Source organism: Pogona vitticeps, chromosome 12, assembly GCF_051106095.1.
Source record: "Pogona vitticeps strain Pit_001003342236 chromosome 12, PviZW2.1, whole genome shotgun sequence".
In the NCBI taxonomy this organism is placed as follows: domain Eukaryota; kingdom Metazoa; phylum Chordata; class Lepidosauria; order Squamata; family Agamidae; genus Pogona; species Pogona vitticeps.
Window position 1 is genome coordinate 7991332 of NC_135794.1, and position 19735 is coordinate 8011066.

Consider the following 19735-nt stretch of genomic DNA (forward strand, 5'->3'; position numbering starts at 1 on the left):
AATTTAATTTAATTTAATTTTTTACTATAGTGAGCTGCCTGGGGTCCCCTTATGGGGAGAAAGGCGGCCTATAAATAAAACAAAATAAATAAATAATTTTTAAAAAACTGGTGACCTAACTTAGAGATCCTCAGCGACTGCTGTGTGCAGAACAGGTCATGAACTGGATTTGAACATGAAGCTGCCCACTTCTTCCTCAGGCACCAGCTCAGCATCTTTTTTTTTTATAGGTGGTGATGAGAGATGGGACAAATCAGCAAAAAAGCAGTTTAGCCTGCATCGTGGTCCCTCAAGGTTGACAAACCAGGAAATATGAATTTCCTGCCTGTGAATTGACAAACCACAAATCTGTTCATTGGTTCATTGGGGGGGGGGAGTGTTATTAAAAAAAAGAGATGAGCCCCCGACCCAATCCGTCACCTCCCTTCCTTGGCCTCCATCTGCCCATAGGCAGAATAGGAAGGCCCTAGGCAGAGACTGAATGTTAGGCTTCCCTCTCTGCCTATGGGGCAATAAATAGAAATGGAGAAATATTCGTCTGTATTTGTCGGGGTCTCTGGAAATGATAAATACAAGGAGAACAATACTAAACAAATTAGCAAATTTTAACAAATATTGTGATTTGTTTTTATTGGCCCCCATGTCTAGTACTGATTCTGCTCCACTTTCCGACATTTGAGGTGAAGAATCTCACGGCGGTTGGATAGTCCTTAACCTTCTGTCTCACTGTGTCAAGATGGGCTGTCTTGGCTATAAATGGGACATTAGCAAGATTTCTTTATATGGCTACCTTGTCCTGGATCAGAGGAATACTAATCAGATGGAAGAGATCCTGGGCATGAATCTGATGATTAATCCCTAAAAGAGTAGACTTACTGAATCAGTGGAATTTGTCTAAGAGTTGCCTCACCCTTCAACAGTGAGATCCTGGTCAAGCGATGGAGGTAGGATGAGCTATATGAATACAATGTGTACTTTTACTACCGTCTTGGGAAAAAGAGCATAACAGTCAGATAATCCATCTTTAAGGAAGTACAGGAAAAAGATTAGAAAGAAGGAACCGTCTCTTGATGATGTAAGCTGCCTTGAGTCCTTTTTTAAGGAGAAAGGAAAGGTAAAAGTAAGCTAGTAAGTAAGATCGATTGATAGATCAGTCAATCAATGCATTTATATTCATCTCTGTTTTTCCTTTCCTTTTCTTGTTTTGAGTACACAAAATACCTCCACAGGTGTAGCAAGAAAAGTGTCAGACTAAGAATGAGGAGAAATAAATCTCTACTTCTCCATGAAGTTAACTAGGTGACCTTGACGTAGTGAACTGCCTCTAGCTTAAGTTCCTTCACAAGATTGTTGTGAGGGGAAAATGTTGAGAGAGGGACTGTGTGTGTGCCATCGTAAACTCCCTGGAGACAAAGCAAGAGGCATAAGGCAGGTATAGATTCATCACCAAGATGTGGAGATTTCTAGAGCCCCACTCCCCTGCTGTCATTCTCCCTGTGTGAAGAATGACAGTCTGGATACAAGACTGTTGGCTACACACGGAGACCCTTCATAACAGTTAGGGACCTTGAAAAATCAAGGTTCTTGACCTGATAGAGATGAGGAGATGCTCCTTTCCAGATTGCCACATTCAACACATGGAAAATGACAACAGAGGAGCGAAGGGCTAGCCCCCATTCTCTGCTCACATGTGTCGATTAATCATTTCCTGAACACCTAGATAGGGCATACATTATCTAAGGTACCAACATGTCTATGATGCTGGTTGTGTCTGGAATTAACCCAATGTTTGAGTTCTGGGCAGTTTATTTGTGTCTTGATTTATTTCTACTGACTTTTTTGGCACATCTTCAGAAATTACATCAAGTTCCGTGGAGTTGAGGCCTCTCTCAGCAAGCCGTAATCAAGCCATCCTTACCAGTGTTCTATTTTGTTTTATTTTTATGGTGTGCAAGTGGCCAGGATGTCCCAACTAGAGGTGGGCTCAAAAACCCACAGTCCAGACTGGTTTGTAGTTTGGTTCATGGTTCAGTTCGTGCAAGCCGTTTTGCCAAAATGAAACGAAGCACCAAACTTTTTCCCGCTCAGCACTTCATTTTGCTTCAGCATAACGAACGCCCCTTTCCCCCTACTGCTGGCCATCATAGGTGTGCACCTTCTATTCCTGAAGATGGTGGTGGCAGTGAAGGAAGAGGAGGAGGTGGCAGAACTGGGTAGAGAGCCAATGGGGGCAGAAAGAAAGGGGTGGGAGCATTAGGAGCATTTCCCTCCTGGCAAAAACCCAGGACAATGAATTGTAAATACACTGGAAAATACAGCCTGCAGAAGGTCAATGAACTCTACCCAGCCACAAGGACCAGGGATCATTGCACAAAAAAGATCAGCTAAAGACACCTATCAACCACAGTGGCAGATCATCTCTCCCTCTTATCACAACAATACATCCACAACAAAAACATGCTGATCACCCTATCTCCTGAAAAGGACAAAAGCTGTTCTCACAGCTATAAATACTCAACTATCCAACAAACAGCAACAAAGCACGGACAGAATTCCTACTCCAGTCCTCTGTAAATCAGTTCATTTTTCCATAGTTTGGGGGTGGTTCAAGCTTTGCAGGTGACCACAAATCATGAACCACACTGAGTCATTGTTTTCTGGTTCATGCCCATCTCTAGTCCTGGCCCAGGTGGGAATTCCTCACCAGAGATTACCTGCTAAACACTCTCCACCCCAGTTATTTTCCCCTGATAACTATATTTGCATCCCTAGAAGTATATTTTGAATTGGGGTCTAAGGTGTTCTTTTTCTGCCAAATAAAAAATGATGTATTTACAACTTTAAGCACATTTTAAAAGGTATTTTGTGTGCGCAAAACCATTTAAAAACTGTTTATTAAAAGCTGGGAGTCTGGCTCAAGGCCGGGCCTTGACTGTCTGTTAACAACTACTTATTTGTTAGAAATAACAATTCCCAGTTAGTTCTGACCTTGTCGAAATGAATTTCCTTTCCAGCTTTCGCTCATTCTGCTTGGTCTATGTATTTCAGGGATAGGAAATGTGCAGCTGTCCAGATGTTGTTGAACTTCAAATCCCATCGTGCCTCAAAGCACATCTGCTAGGGCCGACGGGATTTGCAGTCCAACATCTGCAAACAGAGGGGCTTATTGTATCAAGTATGCAGTCCTATGAAGTGAAAGAGCAACATGGACGGATTGGTGACACGGAGGTCTAAAATGAGCAGGAAAATGCCATTGATGCAGAGGATGCGGGAGAACATGAGATTGTGGCATGACTGGAGAGGAAGAAAAGAGTTTGGTTTTGGTCATGAGCAGTTCTAGCACGTAATCTGAAGCAAGGATTTCAATAAACCTGGGATTTTTGGATTTTGTGGTCTACAAGTCCCATAATTCTCTACTGCTTGCCAGATGGATCCTTTATAGACACCTAAATGTAGCTCGCCAGAGAGAGAGGCCTCAGCTGGGAAGGCTTTGTGTCTTAGCTAGGCCTAGATCCACTTAGCTTCCTGTTGGAAAAGAAGGCTCCCAGCTGGCACTGGGGCAGCGACAGGAAGTTTGGGTAGAGCTAGGCACAGCTCCACCTCAAAGCCTTCTAGATGAAGCCTTGCTCCCAGGCGAGCCACATTAAGCGGTCTGCCAGGTAGAGCTCCTGGAATGGAGAACTGTGGGATTTGTAGTCCAAGACTATCCAAAATTCTATCACCGCCCCTTCCCAATCACAGTTATTGCTGACAGGAATTGTACGGGTGCCCAGCGATGGCGTGATTTGAGTGGAAAGGAGGAGAGCTGGACTCTGCTTCTTGGCACCTCTAACAAGTAATCTGAGGCAATAATTTCACAACTACACTCTGATTGCACTGTTTATAGGGAAGAGTGGCGTGAGATCACTGGAATTATGTCCTCAGCATTGCTCGTCCTTCACTTAGCCATTAGCACAGCACTTAACGCATAAGAGAACTGGGGCTGGAGTTGCCTGCTCTGGCTCGCTATCTCTCATCTCCTTCTATTGCTTTCTTTTGTGAATGAAAGCCATTCAGTTGAATCCTATGTTTACATATCGGTTTACTGTAAGTGCATTTGTGTAACCCTGCCTTCCCTTTGTCCTTAATTCTTGATTTACTCTCTTTTCGTGGTTCTCGTTCATCTTTTCCCATCATGTGTGTGTGGACAAAAGTGGCATGAATGGGTAAGGTCATATACTCAGCTAAAGTCACAAACAAGCTTTGGCATTTTTATTATTGTCTCATGTCTCCAAACTGGCTGGATAGCTCAGTGGTTTAGGTACAGTATCTGGCTGTGGAGCCTGTGAGTAGAGCCAGCCTGTGTCACCTTGGGCAAGCCGCAAAGACCAGGCTTCCTCTGAAAAAGGGAATGGTAAACTACTTGGAGTACAGTAGTGACTCGCATTACGATGTTAATTTGTTCCTGCGAAATCGCTGTAGAACAAAAACATCATAATGCGAAATTAAAAAGCCCACAGAAATGCATTAAAACCTATTTAATGTGTTCCTATGGGCTTGAAACTGACAGTCCAGCGAAGATCCTCCATAGGGCAGCCATTTTCGCTGCCCGTGCAGCGAGGAATCCGTCCCAGAAAACAGCGGGGGGGGGCCATTTTGTTTACCCGGCGGCCATTCTGAAACCACCGATCAGCTGTTTTAAAATCGTCGTTTTGCGAAGAATTGGTTCCCGAAGCAGGGAACCGATCATCACAAAGCGAAAAAACCCCATTCAGACCATCGTTTTCAAATCGCAATTGCGATCGCAAAAAGATCGTCATAATGTGGTTTCGGCGTTAAACAGGGCACCCGTCTTGGGAGGCACCACTGTATTCTCTACCTGCAAAATCCTGAAAGGGTTCGCCATAAGTCAGAATTGACATAACGGCACATGAGGGTGATGAACATGTCTCCATTTGCCATACCTCAGTGAAAAAGCAAAGAAAGTTATAAATTGCTTTGATCTTTCTAGTGCTAGTCAAGAGAAGGCCAGTGATATAAAGTGGTTTGAGTATCGGGCACAAATCAAAATGGATGGGGCTCGAATCAGTTCGGCCCCAAGCAGGATACAATCAGGAAATTCCTTGAAGTTTCAAATTGGTCCCCAAGTTGAATTGGTAGAACCAGGAACAGCCTTAATGTCTACTTAGATGCAAGTCCCATTGTTTTTGCTCAGTTTTACTCCAAGATAAATACGTATTCAATTGCAGACTTAGCTTTAAAGCCAGGGAGCTTAGTTTCTAAGGCCTGCATCATTATTTTTTCATTTAGGAATAATGCATGCTAGCAGCATGGTGCATTTGATTTTAATTGCCGCAGGCTGTTTTGGAAGATTGTTTTTTTTTTTTTCCTGAAATGTAGAAATATATATAATATATATAAATTGTTTGTTAATGTTTAATGATTGTATTCTCACAGGCTCTAGATACCCTGTAATAAAACATTACAATAAAGGCATCATACAGCTGATTACATGATCCCAATATTTAGATCACTAGTAATCACCAACGAACCAAAACAAAAGTGACAGTCCCTTACTGCAATCACACTAACGCAGGGAAGCAAAGCAAAATAAGATATAAAGAGTAAAGCTGGGCCAGTTGATCTGTTTCTATATGTTTGTGTTTTGTAACACATTCTTTCCTGGTTTTGCACAAGCTAACAATACTTTTTTTTAAGTCTGTGCATCTTTTTGCACACATCTGTCCCTTTGTACAACTTTCTTTGACCAAATACCAGTGGTAAAGGCGTTGTAAATGCCAGAGTAGCACAGGGTTTTCTAAGTACAGTGGTGCCTCGCTAGACAGTTACCCCGCATGACAGGTTTTTTTTTTGCTAGACACTGACTTTTTGCGATCGCTATAGCGATTCGCAAAACAGTGATTCCTATGGGGGAATTTCGCTGGACAGTGTTTGGTCCCTGCTTCGCAAACCAATTTTCGCTAGATGACGATTTTGACAGCTCCCTCCGTGCTCGCAAAACAGATGTTTTTGGGACCTAAGCTTCACAAGACAGCGATTTAAACAGCTGATCGACGGCTCGCAACGCACCTTTCCTATGGCCAGTCTTCGCTAGACAACAACGATTCTTCCCCATTAGAACGCATTAAACAGGTTTCAATGTATTCCAATGGGGAAATGCTTTTCGCTAGACAATGACTTCGCTAAACAGCGATTTCAGTGGAACAGATTATCATCGTCTAGCGAGGCACCACTGTACCGCTTACACAGGAGAGGCTTACTCTTCCTTTCTCTGGTACTCTGCAGCAGGACCAAGCCTACACAAGCTAACTCATATCGTGGTAGACACAGATGCATGTCAAACTCCTCACCTCTGGCTCATCATCCAGATACCTAACTCACTGAGCTAGCCAGGCAGCCTATAAATAGAAGGCTTCCCCTAATTTTATCTAGCCCGGCATTGTCTGTATGGGCTGCAAACCAAGACATATGTCTTCCCATTCCCTCTATGTAGATTCTTCTAGAGCCTGGAAAAATGATCCCCCCCCCCAGATTTCCTAGTTGATGGCTGGGTAATTATGGGAAGTACAGCTCTCTGCTTTTCGAACAATAAAGTGGGGAGGCGAAGATATCCAAACCTCTCCCCGATTCTTTTCAAAACCTGAAACAGCAGAGACCGGGTCTGGGATTTTGTGCCTGCGATGCAGATGTTCTACGACTATTTTTCCTCCCTTCCTTCCTCAATTTCTACACTGCCCATCTGGCTGCAAAGCCACTCTGGGTGGTTCACAACATAGTACAAAAATCAAATTAGACACACCAATCAACAATCTAAAAAGAAAAAAAGAAAAACTGAGAAAAAGCCAGCGTAAACACAATTAACAAGACAAGGCGACAGAACAGATACCTTAAGCCCTCTCTCCCCATTTGATGCCAAATTTATAATACAAAGACCTGCTCCTCCTTCCTTTTCCCTTCCCACAGCAGCCCTGACTCTTCTCTATTTACCTTCCTATCGCTGTCTCCGGCTGCGATCGGCCACATGATCAAATGCTATTTATGCCGCCCCTGTTGCCCGTTTGCTATAATTCCTGCCATATGTTCTCTGCTCTGTTGAATTTATTTAATAATGCAAGTGTTGTGACAAGGGGAGGGGAAAAGGCAGTCACACAGAACAAATTAGGGAAAGCAAGGGTGGGGGGGATGAGGAGTCAGCCATCCATAATTCGGCACGTAGAAGAAAAGGTATAACTCTTCTAATATGCTGCGTTCATACAGCCCCGCAACGTGTTAAATCAATCCTGATATAATTGCAGATAATTTTTAGAAGCTGCAGTGGTGTCACGGAGGTGGCGATGCTGTTGGCAAAATCATATGGTCAAAATAGAACAGACAAAGTGAGGCACGTGACCATTGACAAAACTCAAAGCTCGTTGGGTTGCTTCAATTTCCACTTCAAATTTCATTCCTGTTGGAGCTTTTACAACCTCACATGCTGCCTGGAGAAGGTGTGGCTGAAAGGGACCTTTCTGGACTGTGGGTGACTGTCAGTCACCTGAACAAGCAGTAACCTTTTTCATGTTGAAAAATAGCCCTGACAATTGCTTTGTGTTTGGGCGAGAAGTGGTTAACTGAAGGGAAAAAAGGAGTCTGCTTCTGGGATTTCCCCTGGTGTATTGTCACTTTCTGAATGGTAGTGAGCACAAGAAGGGATCCTGTAGACTATTTTGGCTGTGGTCATTGGTATTGTCAACAATCAGGCTGCCCTTTGCTATGTAAAGCTGGGCCTCCTTTTTCCTGCTAGTAATACATGCACAACATTGTACAGTTTTATCAGGCCCTGCCCAATTACGGGTACAAAAACACAAAATCCCACATTCATAAACCAGTAGCCTTTTGAAGAACTACACCTATCTCCAAATTCCAGTAAACCCAGTTGAGGTTTCTTTGCCTGCTCCTTGTCTGCGAAAAAAAAAAACAATGGGGGAAAAGAATACAACCTACGTATGTCTTGGTAACTAGCCAGCCTTCACAGAATCCTTACTTGTTTTCATGCACATTTTTAAAAACAAGTGTACATTTTTTAGTGAGCATTTTAGATTCATACTCACACACTAAGAAGTGTATGCTCACATTTTTGAAATGCATTCCTCTTGCATGCACATTATTCAAACATAAGCTTCTGTTCTCCCTACCCCCTCATGTTCCTAGCTATTTTTTAAAATGCTGTAGCCGGCAGCCTCTGCTGGATAATACATAGGATCAGCAGGTGGGTGGCAATCCCATTCCCTAAGGATTCTGGGGCCAGACTTGAGGCAGGACTTTTAACACCCAGTGGAAAATGTTGCCTGCATCAAGGAGACAGAGAGTGTCAATGTCCAAGAAATCCTAGGCAGCCTCTCATCAGGTGCAAAGACATACCCAGTCCACCACACAGGGTATTGAGTCCAAAGACACTCACAGCACAGCTGTCCATGACCAAGCAGAGGTGGGAGCACAGAGCTGGAACGAAGCACCAAGATGCAGGAGACCAGCAGAAGCAAACAGGGGCTGGAGCAGAAGCACTAGAACGCATGGACTCCAGAGTTCAGGAGATACACAAGCAAAGACTTTTGTTGCTGAAGCCAGTTCTGGGAAGGAGAACCGCTCCTTAAATAGGCCTTTCCCCCAGGTTTCCAGGTGAGCCTCATGAGTGGCTCAGCAGCTGCTACAAAGGCCAGGGCCTGAGCCTGCAAACACCCGGCCACTCCTGGCTCAGGTTGGTCATGATCCTGCAGCTGCCAGGGTGGTGCGGGCTGGATCCTGACAGTCAACTAAGGGTCTATGTGATCAACTGCAATGCCCATAGAGTATTGATACCAAGGGATCACCACCTACAATTTTTTGGGGGGAAAAGATTTATAGCCTGAAAGCTGCAACACATTGTGGGAAGCAAGTCCATAATTAAAAGAAAACAGGCCACTGTTTACTGGAAATGGAGACCTGAGTCGTGGGACTCCCTGTCCAGTTGGACTTAAGTCGCACTGATGACTCAACTTGGATTTGAGATATTTTTTTTTGTCCCCAGTGACTTGGCCCCTCCCTTTCTTCTGGGGAAAAATCATATTTCTAACAGGGGCTTGAACTTGATGCTCAGGAATCAGGACTTGGTACCAAAGACTCCGACCAAAAGACTTGCCAACTTCCCTGGTCCCTGTTCTGTATGAACCAAAGATGGGATAAGAGTAGATACAGAAGAAGCATGTTTGGAACAATTGCCTTAAGAAATAAATAACTGTGCTGCTAACCAGATACAAAGAAAACAACATTACACTTCATTCACTAGTCTCGTGGCATTGATTGGTCTCCTGCTTCTCTAACCAATCCTGTCAATCCGTGGATGGACCTGTTAATATAAAGTGTACACGTGGGGCATGTGGATGGGTCTATTAATATAAGGTGTGCAATAGGGACTCATTCCATGTCTGAATTAAGGGGGCACAGATCAGGATCAACCCAACGCGTGCCCTTTTGGACACCCTGTGACCTGATCTTTGTCTGGCTCCTTGACGGTAATTCTGTGATTCTGGTTCTCTGGGAAGACCACATTCCTGCAAATAGGGAAGCATAAATGGCAAGGCCAGTTCGTATGTCATGAGTGCAGGCGAAGATCTGGAACCTGAAGGGTTAACTGTGGCTGAACAGAATGCTGAGCAACTAGAAATACAAACACCTGAATCGCCTTCAGATTCTCCTCCCCCAGTAGACAGGCTGAGGGCCAGGCTTCCGGGAAGACTTATGACCAAAAGGCCAGAGGATCACTTGAAGGCTGCGCGCAGAAACATCCAATCAATTAGCCCTGAGTACTGACAGGATGAAAAGGCTTCCAGCAGTTCAAGGGGCTGTTTTACTATATAAACAGCTCTCAGATGGCTGAAAATCTGTGGAAGCAACAAGTTAAATCTCTGGCTTGCATCCACGCTCCTGATAAACTTGAATCGTGTTCTCTGGACTCTGACCCTGGACTATGTTGTGTGAGTTGGTTTTGGTATTTGGATATTGGTTCTGCATTCCCTGAATTCCTGACTTTGGATTGGCTTATTGGACTCTGCTGTTGTAACCCCTGGGAATGTGACAGTAATACAGGGAAGCTGTGCCTCACTTTCCAGCCTTTTTCACTCCCTCTCCCAGCCTGAGCCTTGAAATGAATTTGGTGATTCCACAGTCACAGAACTTTGATAATTTAATCAATGACTTTGCAGCAGGAAAGACAAGGAAGGTTCATTTTTTTAAAAGATGGAATGTATTCTCCAATAGTTTAAATCCTGTTGCTTAATGTAAGGTAAAGGTTCCCCTTGACATTTAGTCCAGTTGTGTCTGACTCTAGGGGATGGTCCTCATCCCTGTTTCCAAGCCATAGAGCCAGCATTTGTCTGTAAACACTTTCTGTGGTCACATGGCCAGTGCAACTAGACACAGCATCAAGAGTTTGATTCCCACTTGTCCCTCCCAGGAGAAGACCCAACCTGGGTAGCCTTGGGCAAGCTGCACAGTCCCAAGACAGCCTCAGAAGAAGGAAATGGAAAGCCACTTCTGACTACTCTGTACCTAGAAAACCCTGGAAAGGATTTCCGTAGGTCAAAATTGTCTTGACTGCACATAATTATGTTACAATGTCCCACATCTATATTACAATGTCCCACATCTGTGCGTTGCTGTGCTTTGGACCCAGAAATCTCAAGGGACAGGGTGCACCTGACCACATGGCCTCATCCTTTCTGCTTTGAGATTGTCTTCGTGCATTTCTTTTTTTGGGGGGGGGGTTGGGAGCAGGGATTAAGAGAGGGAATCCACAGGGACCTTTATTTTTCTGTCCCAGTCCTTCTGAGGGAGGCTCAGGGGATCCAACAATTTCGTATGGAACCTCTGTGGGTTGTTTCCATGTTTAATGCTAATTCGTGTCCACCACGGAAACAGAGATGTTGTCTGCCCTGAGTAATTAGCCCCCCAGATATCAGGAATTGTGGGGTGGGGGCAACAGCTGGGAAAGAAGAGTGGGTGGAAGAATGGAGGACAAGCTTCAAAAAAAGCCTCTTGCCAAAGTCAGTGAAGATGTAATTGGGCCTGACAGCCCTGTAGCTAATCAGCAGCTCGTTGGATGGATATTCCTGTCACGCTATTGAGCGGACTCTTGCTGAGGGGAGCTTGTGCAGTTGTCACCAAAGCGAGGAAAACTCAAACCACACATACACACACCAATGTCTGGGATACTAGACTTATCTACGATCTGGCCTCAAGGCCCTAAGACCTCGTGTCTGATGGCCAAAGGGGTCATGAGCAGCTGGAGGGGCTTTGGACACCTGGAGGCTTGTTTGAGGAGACCAGGACTGCTATTTATGGTTCCTGTCCTTTCTCACACTGGCAGATGTGAATGTGTATAGGAAGTCAGAGGGCCTAGCTGTGTCAAGGAAAAATATTCTTGTTTCCTGTGTGTGAGGGGGGTTTCTAAGTTTTCAATCATGTGCCACCAAACTTTTGCAGAGTGTGGGAAAGTTAGCTTTCGGACGTAAATGCTAAGAAATATGTGGTGGCAATGCTGGTTGGGGGGATTTGGGGATTGGTAATACAAGAAGTACTGTTTGTTTAGTAGATCCCCAGTGTGTTGTTGTAGATAAAGAGATGGACTAGGACTCGGGAGAACAGGGTTCGTATCTCCACTCCCCCATGGAAACTCACTGGGGGTCTTGAACTGGTAAAACCACTCCTTAATTATCTCACTTACCTTGAAAACCCTCTTAGGGTCATTAGAAGTCAGCTCCAACCTGGTGGCACAGAACACACGGCCATATGTTTATTAGATCAGAGCAAAGTTGACTTTTCAGCTGAGGTGGGGTGCTACATCTTCTGAAGACCTGAACCAGTAGTTAAGAGGGGAGCCTCTTTAAGATGATCATTCAGCCCTGTGAGGAAAAGACCTGGGTATGTTTAGCTTGCAATAAGAGGAAAGGGAGGAGGGGGACATGTTAACTTTGCGTAAGATAGAAGATATATATATTTTTTGTTCTTTTTGCAGTGTGAAACTAGAATGAAAGGGTGGGACTTGCAGGAAAGCAGCTTGGGTTAAATGCTATGGGAAGCGCTAAGAACCATTCAGCAGTGGAACTGTCTGTTTCAACATGGCTGTGTTCTTTTCTTCAGCGGACTTAGCCTGTGCAGCTGTCTCTCAGAGATGAGGGAGTTGCACCCTGCATTTGCATCATTCGTTCACTTGGTGGATCCAAGGTGGGCAACATGCACTGTGTTGGCTAAATTTGCCCCTGCCTGTTTTTCTGGCCCCAGCCCCTACCACTGGATTTGCAGCCTTGCCACTCCGGTCAAGTGGGATGGCATCAACAAAAAAGCCCCCTTTTGTACTCATACAAGGTATGCAGGGGATGTACTTTACCTTGAAGTCAAATTGAATTCCTGATGTTCCCAGGAATCTGCATGAAGCCTGTAGGCATCCTTCAGTCTCAAGATACTATGGTAATATGCTCTGAATAGAGGTCTTGGAACAGCATCTAGTGTTGCTGAGGAGGCCAGTTCAAGAGCGACCATCTCTTCCACACTGAAGACAAATACAATCTGCCCCCTGTCCAGATCTCTGATTTTGCTGGTTTCGGAACTGCCTCTTTGCCTCGGCCTGCTGGACAAGGGTCTCTCCAAATTGGGAGAGGCCGTGATGCACCACTTGCCTCCAGGCTGAACGCTTAGATGTCAGGGTTTCCCATCTGTTGAAGTCCATTTCTAAGGCCTTCACATCCCACTTGCAGATGTCCTTGTATCACAGCTGTGGTCTCCCTCTGGGGTGATTTCCCTGCACTAATTCTCCATACAGGAGATCCTTTGGAATCCGACCATCAGCCATTCTCATGACATGCCCAAGCCAACGTAGACATTGTTGTTTTAGTAATGTATACATGCTAAAAATTCCAGCTCGTTCTAGGACTACTCTATTTGGAACTTTGTCCTGCCAGGTGTTAACACAAATGTGTCAGAGACAACGCATATGGAATGTGTTCAACTTCCTCTCCTGCAGTACATGAGTGTACTCAAGACACAGACTCTGTAGACCTGGATCTTGGTATATGCTGTCAGCTTCTTATTAAGCCATATTCTCTTTGTGAGTCTAGAGAACATGGTAGCTCCTTTGCCAATGCATTTATCCAGCTCGAGAGATGCTGCAGTAGTTATTGCAGTTGGCCTTGTTTCCTTTGTTCTTCTACAATGCGATGATGTTTGCATCCTTCATATCCTGTGGTACTCCACTTTCCCTCCAGCAAAGACCAAAGATTTCATATAGCTCAGTGGCGATAGTCTCTTTACAGCACTTCTGCAGGGATGTTGGAAATCCAAGGCCACTTTTATGTCTGCTAAAGTTGGTTCGCTGTCCAACAGACAGGGAGGGACTTGATGTTATTTAATGCCTCTTTGGTTACTGCATTCACTCTGGAATAGAGCTCAGTGTAGTGCTGTACCCAGCGGTCCATCTGCTGTGCTCGGTCCTGGATGATCACGCCTGTTGCAGACTTCAAAGGAGCAGATTTCTCCCGTATTGGACCTAAAGCCTGCTTGATACCATCATACATTCCCTTGATGTTACCTGTTGCTATCTGTATCTAAGAACAGAGCTGAAGCCAATAATCATTAGAACATCTCCTGGCAGCCTGCTGGACTTTGCTACGAGCATCTCGAAGAGCCTGCAAGTTGTCCTCACTAGGACAGGCTTTGTATGCTGCTAGAGTTCTCCTCTTTTCCTCGATGGCTGGCATCAACTCCTCCGGATGGGCTTCAAACCAGTCTGCTATCTTTTTTGGTCTTCTTGCCAGATGTGGACAAGGTGGTATGATAAACAGCATTCTTAGAACGTTCCATCATTCAGGTGCATTTGCACCAGCCGGGCCAGGAAGGGTTTCCTCAAGCTCATGACATGGCTTAGAAACCAGGTGCATGCTCCCATGCACCTTGTTTTAAAGCAGGAATTGTGGTGGTGCTGCTAAAATCCAACAGCATGGCAGCAGGAAATACAGCTGTTGGTGAGCTGGGGGGGGGGGGCTGATACAGGGTTGCCCTCTATGGCAGGTTCATCCCCAGCATGAGGAACTGGACTAACCTCTCCTTGAGCGTAGACTTCATTTCGGCTGCAGACTTCATGGGGAACCTGATTTCAGGTTATCCAGGAAAACCTTACCAGAGGGTGGCCCAAAATTAGAACAACGGCTTCTCTTGATGTTTGGCCATGCAGAGAATTTTTAATCAAAATACAACAGGGGAAGGAAATTGAAAAGTCTAGCTTAATGCTTGGCTCAGTAGGAACATTTCCAGGAGACAGATCCTTTTATCCTAATCTATTCCCGTCCGGAGGATATTGCAGCTATTTTGTAGATGGTAGATCTACAGTAAGTGGGAAATGGAAAAATGGCTTTGCAGGGCGGGGGCGGTGAAGAGAGAGATCAATAATTTGAACACATGGTCAGTATAAAAACGATGTCATTCTTTCTCACATACTGCTTGAAAAATGAACAACTTTCCCTACTGCCTCAAGCCAAAGATGGTTTCTGGCGAAAGAGAACAAGATGAAGTTCTTCAGCTGTCCCCAGCATACTTGAGCATTGGCCAGGTTGAGATCGGGGGACTTGCAGTCCAGAAGCATCTGAAGAACCACACTCTTTATGTAGACCACTGGTTCTTAACCTTGGGTTACTCAGGAGTTTTGGACTGCAACTCCCAGAAGCCTTCACTACCAACTGTGCTGGCTGGGATTTCTGGGAGTTGCAGTTCAAAAACATCCAAGTAACAAAGGTTAAGAACCACTGATGTAGACCAAAGCTCTACCCATGACAGTAGGACCCAGAACTTGAGAAAGCCATGTTGGCTGAGAATACTGGGAGTTGCAGTCCAAAAACTGCATTCAAGCCATCCAGAATCCTGTGCCAGATTCCCAAGTGTGTGTGTTTAGTCATTTAGTCGTGTCCGAGTCTTCGTGACCCCATGGACCAGAGCACGCCAGGCCCTCCTGTCTTCCACTGCCTCTCAATGTTGGCTCAAATTCATGTTGGTCACTTCGATGACACTGTCCAGCCATCTCATCCTCGGTCGTCCTTCTCTTCTTGCCATCACACCTTCCTAACATCAAGGTTTTTTCCAAGGACTCTTTTCTTCTCATGAGATGGCCAAAGTATTGGAGCCTCAGCTTCAGGATCTGTCCTTCCAATGAGCACTCAGGGTTGATTTCCTTTAAAACTGATAGGTTTGTTCTCCTTGCAGTCCAGGGGATTCTCAAGAGCCTCTTCCAGCAAGATTCCCAAAGCCCTTTAGAAATAATCAATGGACCATTCCTGTCCCACAAGTTCACAGAATGAAAAGAAAGATGTGTGTAGAGAAAGATGGAGAAGAGCAGCAGAAAGGATGAGGGCACAAGATCAAGACAAGAGGCAGCTCCACCATACAGGCTTGACGTCTAACCACTGGTTTCAGCTTCTCTCACTAGCAACAGAAGGTAGATGTAGCCAAGAGAACATTCCACTGGGAATTGAAGGATCTGACTTCTAATCCTCACCAAACTATGAAGCTCAGTGGATAACTCTGGGTCACTCACCATATCTCACTGCCCACTACCTATTTGGAGGACACTGAAAAGGGCTGAAGAGGAACCACTGAGGTCATTGTAGAGAAATGGGTGTAAAAGTGAAAACTAAATATATTGAATAAATATGCACAGTTCCCTCTCTCCGGCAGTGACTCCCCTGGTAGAGTTAACATTTTCCACCTGACATTCATATTCCTTTTTAGGAGAAGGCTGGATATTGGACACCCTAGACAGACAGGTTTTCTTCTCCTTTCCATCTGTTTCATAAGAAGAAGGGAAATATTAGGGACAAATGTTTCCAATATGACATGTCTGCAAGTGGATTATCATTCACATGAGGAAAGGAGACTAGAGAGAGCTGAATATAGAGAGGTTAAAAAAAGAGAAGGCTGGAGGACACATGATCAAAGCTTGCACTCGAAATGCCTTCAAGGGAACAGCATACTTGAAGGAAGGAGATTATTCGGAGTGTCAGGAGATGGCAGGGTGGGGAGGGATGGCCTGGAGCAAGAGAAGGAAAAGTTGAAGCAATGGAGCAGTGGGTGGGTGAGCGGGGGGGGGGCGTTCCTTAGAGGAGAACAAGAAAGCGGTGGCAGAAGAAGACTTCTTTGGAATAAAGAAGAGAGGAAAATGGATCAGAGAGAGGACAAGATCCTTTGTGAGGTGGTCACTCACTACAGTATGCTTATCACGTCTTCTTCGCCTAGGGCACTTCCCATCCAGTTGACCTCCACTAGCAGTTTTATGTAGACCTTCCAAAGCAGGTTGAGCAAGACAGTTGCATGTGATCTCACAGGATAACCCTGTAGGGAAGATGTCTTACTGCTTAGTCCTGAAGCTTTCTCAGTAAGAGCCAAAATGGGGAACCACCACAGCTCAGTGGTAGGAAGTCTTGCAGCATCCAATTAATAATAATGATGGCCCTTGATTATTATTATTAATTGGATGCGGAAAGACTTCCTACCATTTCTGACTTATCATGACCTTTTCCAGGGTTGCTCAGGTAGAGAAAACTCAGGAATGATTTACTTTCCCCTTCTTCGAAGAACACTCTGGGACTGTACAGCTTACTCTAGGCTGCACAGGCTGGCTCTACTAATAGGAGGCACGGGGGTGGGGGTGGGGGTGGGGGTGGGGGTGGAATTGAACTCCCAACCCTCTGGCTCTGCAGCCAGATATCTAAACCACTGAGCTATCCAGCTATCCAGTAACCACTTAAAAAGTTAAAGGTTAAGGCTCCCCTTGACAATTTTTTGTCCAGTCGTGTCCGACTCTAGGGGGCAGTGCTCATCCCCGTTTCCAAGCCATAGAGCCAGCGTTTTGTCCGAAGACAATCTTCCGTGGTCACATGGCCAGTGCGACTTAGACACAGAACGCTGTTACCTTCCCACTGAAGTGGTCCCTTTTGATCTACTTGCATTTACGGGAGCTGGGACGAGCGACGGGCGCTCACTCCGTCACGTGGATTCGATCTTACGACTGCTTGGTCTTCTGACCCTGCAGCACAGGCTTCTGCAGTTTAGCCCACAGCGCCACCACTTACACATAGATAAAACAGAGGACAAAAAGAGGAGACAGGTTTGCATAGGCGTTGCATCATGTCCATGTATGCTTACAGCTGCCATTTTAGAAATAGATATTATCCTTTCAATCAAAACAAAATACATCACAACCAAAGGGGGATTGTCTCATCCCTAGTGATCATATTGTAAATGTGTGTTGGCTACTGGACCATAATAAGGAATTTCAGAAGGATGCCTGTTTGTGCTGTATAGATCACAACAAAGCCTTTGACTTGTGGATCAATGAAGGCGATGGAGTACTCTAAAAGAAATGAGTATGCATTTGTTCTCAGGTGTAACCTATGTCCTTCAAAGATCGAATGTTCCTATATAGGGTTCAAGTCCCTCTGCCACCTGCCATCTCCTAGGACAATAATGATAAATAATCATGTGCTGTCAAACCAGTTCTGACCTATGATGATCCTAGCAAAGGTCTAATGCACTGGTCCCCAACCTTGGGCCTCCAGATGTTCTTGGACTTCAACTCCCAGAAATCCTGTCCAGAAGAGGTGGTGGTGAAGGCTTCTGGGAGCTGCAGTCCAAGAACATCTGGAGGCCCAAGGTCGGGGACCGCTGGTCTAATGGACTCAGAAGCAGTGCACCATTCTCTTCTTCCCCTTGGTGTTCTGGAGCTGAGCAACTTGCCCAAGGCCACAGGCTGGCTGGCCTTCTGGGAAGTAGGATCCACCTTCCAACTTGGGCTCCTTGACCACATCCTCCAACTCATTGAGCTATCCAGACAGCTGTGTCCTAAGATACTCCATTCCCCCAAGTTTCCTCTCAACAGATGTTCAGCATCCACTGACCACCGAATAGGATCAGTCCTCAGTGAGTTGTTTGGGGGCACAGCACCTCCTTTTCACTGTTTTCATTCAAACAGGGGAGAGATTTATACTGGAAACTCTGGGCTTCCAGAACCTCCTGATGGTACCTCTTCCTTTTCGGTTCCCCAGCACCAGTGGCAAAGCGGTCAGATCTCAGATTTTGCTTTGAGACCGAGATAAGCTTGTTTGGCTGTTTTTATTTTTGGAATGCTGTACTTTTCTATTCAAATTTTCTTTTAAGAACGATCACGGCTTTATGATGTGTATCGGTTTTAGTCTGAGTGTTTGATCTCTTTTCATTTGTGAGTTGTTGGAAAATAACCTGCATTTAAAGGCTGATCTCTTTGGAGAGTTGTCTCTGCGTGTGGCAGGGTAAGGTCATAGGCCAGCTGCTTCTATTTTCTTTTTTAAAAAGAAAAGTATTTCTGGCCAAAAATGAATAGGAGAAAATTACTTGGCAAATCAATTACATATCTTCTTTCAGGCCTCTCTCTCTCCCCCCTCCCTGTGTGTGTGTCTCTGTGTGTGTGTGTGTGTGTCCATGTTTGTGTGTCTTAACATATTGGAGATACTTCATAGGATTTGGATGGGGAAAGTTTAACTTTGTCATGATCTGGGTGACCAGAACCGCACTCTTGAAACATCTAGGTCAAGAGAGCTCAACTCCTGAAATTATTATGCAGACGTCTGAAGGTAAGCAACACCATGGGGTTAGGGGCTGTGGCTGGAGTTCTTGATTTGGATCAGACACCATTTTCTAGAAAGGATCCCAATTTGGTTTGGACCAATTTCTGCCCCATCTATCTTTATCTACACCTCTGCTCTGAACTGATTTATAAATTCAGATTTTTTGCCCTCTCATTGACTTGTGTTGGGAAACCAAAACAGATATACCTGTTTTTTTTTCCCCACCAGTGCAAACAAAAGGTAGGGGTGTGTTCATCTAGTCTCCAGTGAGGAAGTGAGCCTTCTATCCTTCCGAGGTCGGTAAAATGAGTACCCAGCTTGCTGGGGGGGGGGGCAATGTGTAGCCTGTATAATTAAAATTGTAAACCGCCCGGAGAGTGCTTGTAGCGCTATGGGGCGGTATATAAGTCCAATAAATAAATAAATAAACCCTGACAAATTTCAGATAGCTAGCATCAGGTGTTTACCTTTAAATTTGCTTTGCCATTAAAAGGAAACAAAACACAGCCGAAAACAATTGGTGCCCTCATTTGAGTCGGTTCACAACCTGAATCCAAACTGGTTTGTGGATTCACTTCATTCCCCCCGCTGAACTAAATCTAGATTTAAGCAAAATCTCCTACAAATGGGTCCAAGCCAGACAGACTTGTTTAGTAATATGGACTTCAACCCTAACAGGGTTATTCACAGGAGGATGTAATCTAGTCACCTTGCCTTTAATTCTCAATCCAGAGGGTCCTTCACTCAATGGCCCTTGGCTCAAAGGTTCAGCAACAATTCAAAGTGGACCTGGAGAGCCAAGGCTCATGGGTCACACTATGTATGGAAGAATCCTTGGCACCCGGCACCAAATGCCTTTCAGATTTGAAGGCATAGCGTTCCCTTTAGCCTCATACTCTGAGGCTGACTCCACTTTGGCCATTCAGGAGAGAGTAGAGGCAAGTATAAATGTACAGCTCTCTTCACCCAGTGCTAGCATAAGTTGTCAATGTTTTGACCATCCAGCCTTCTGAGGGCCTTCACTTTTTGCTAGGACAGCAGCCCTCTCAGATGGGGGACACCAATTTGAGGACCGC

The 19735-nt window shown here is 45.1% G+C and overlaps 1 long non-coding RNA gene across 1 annotated transcript in view; it reads right to left on the reverse strand.

Moving 5' to 3' along the window:
* LOC140702404 (uncharacterized) overlaps positions 1-19735 on the reverse strand; it is a 52535-nt gene that overhangs the window by 8977 nt on the left and 23823 nt on the right. The gene's annotated exons all lie outside the window — the stretch shown is intronic.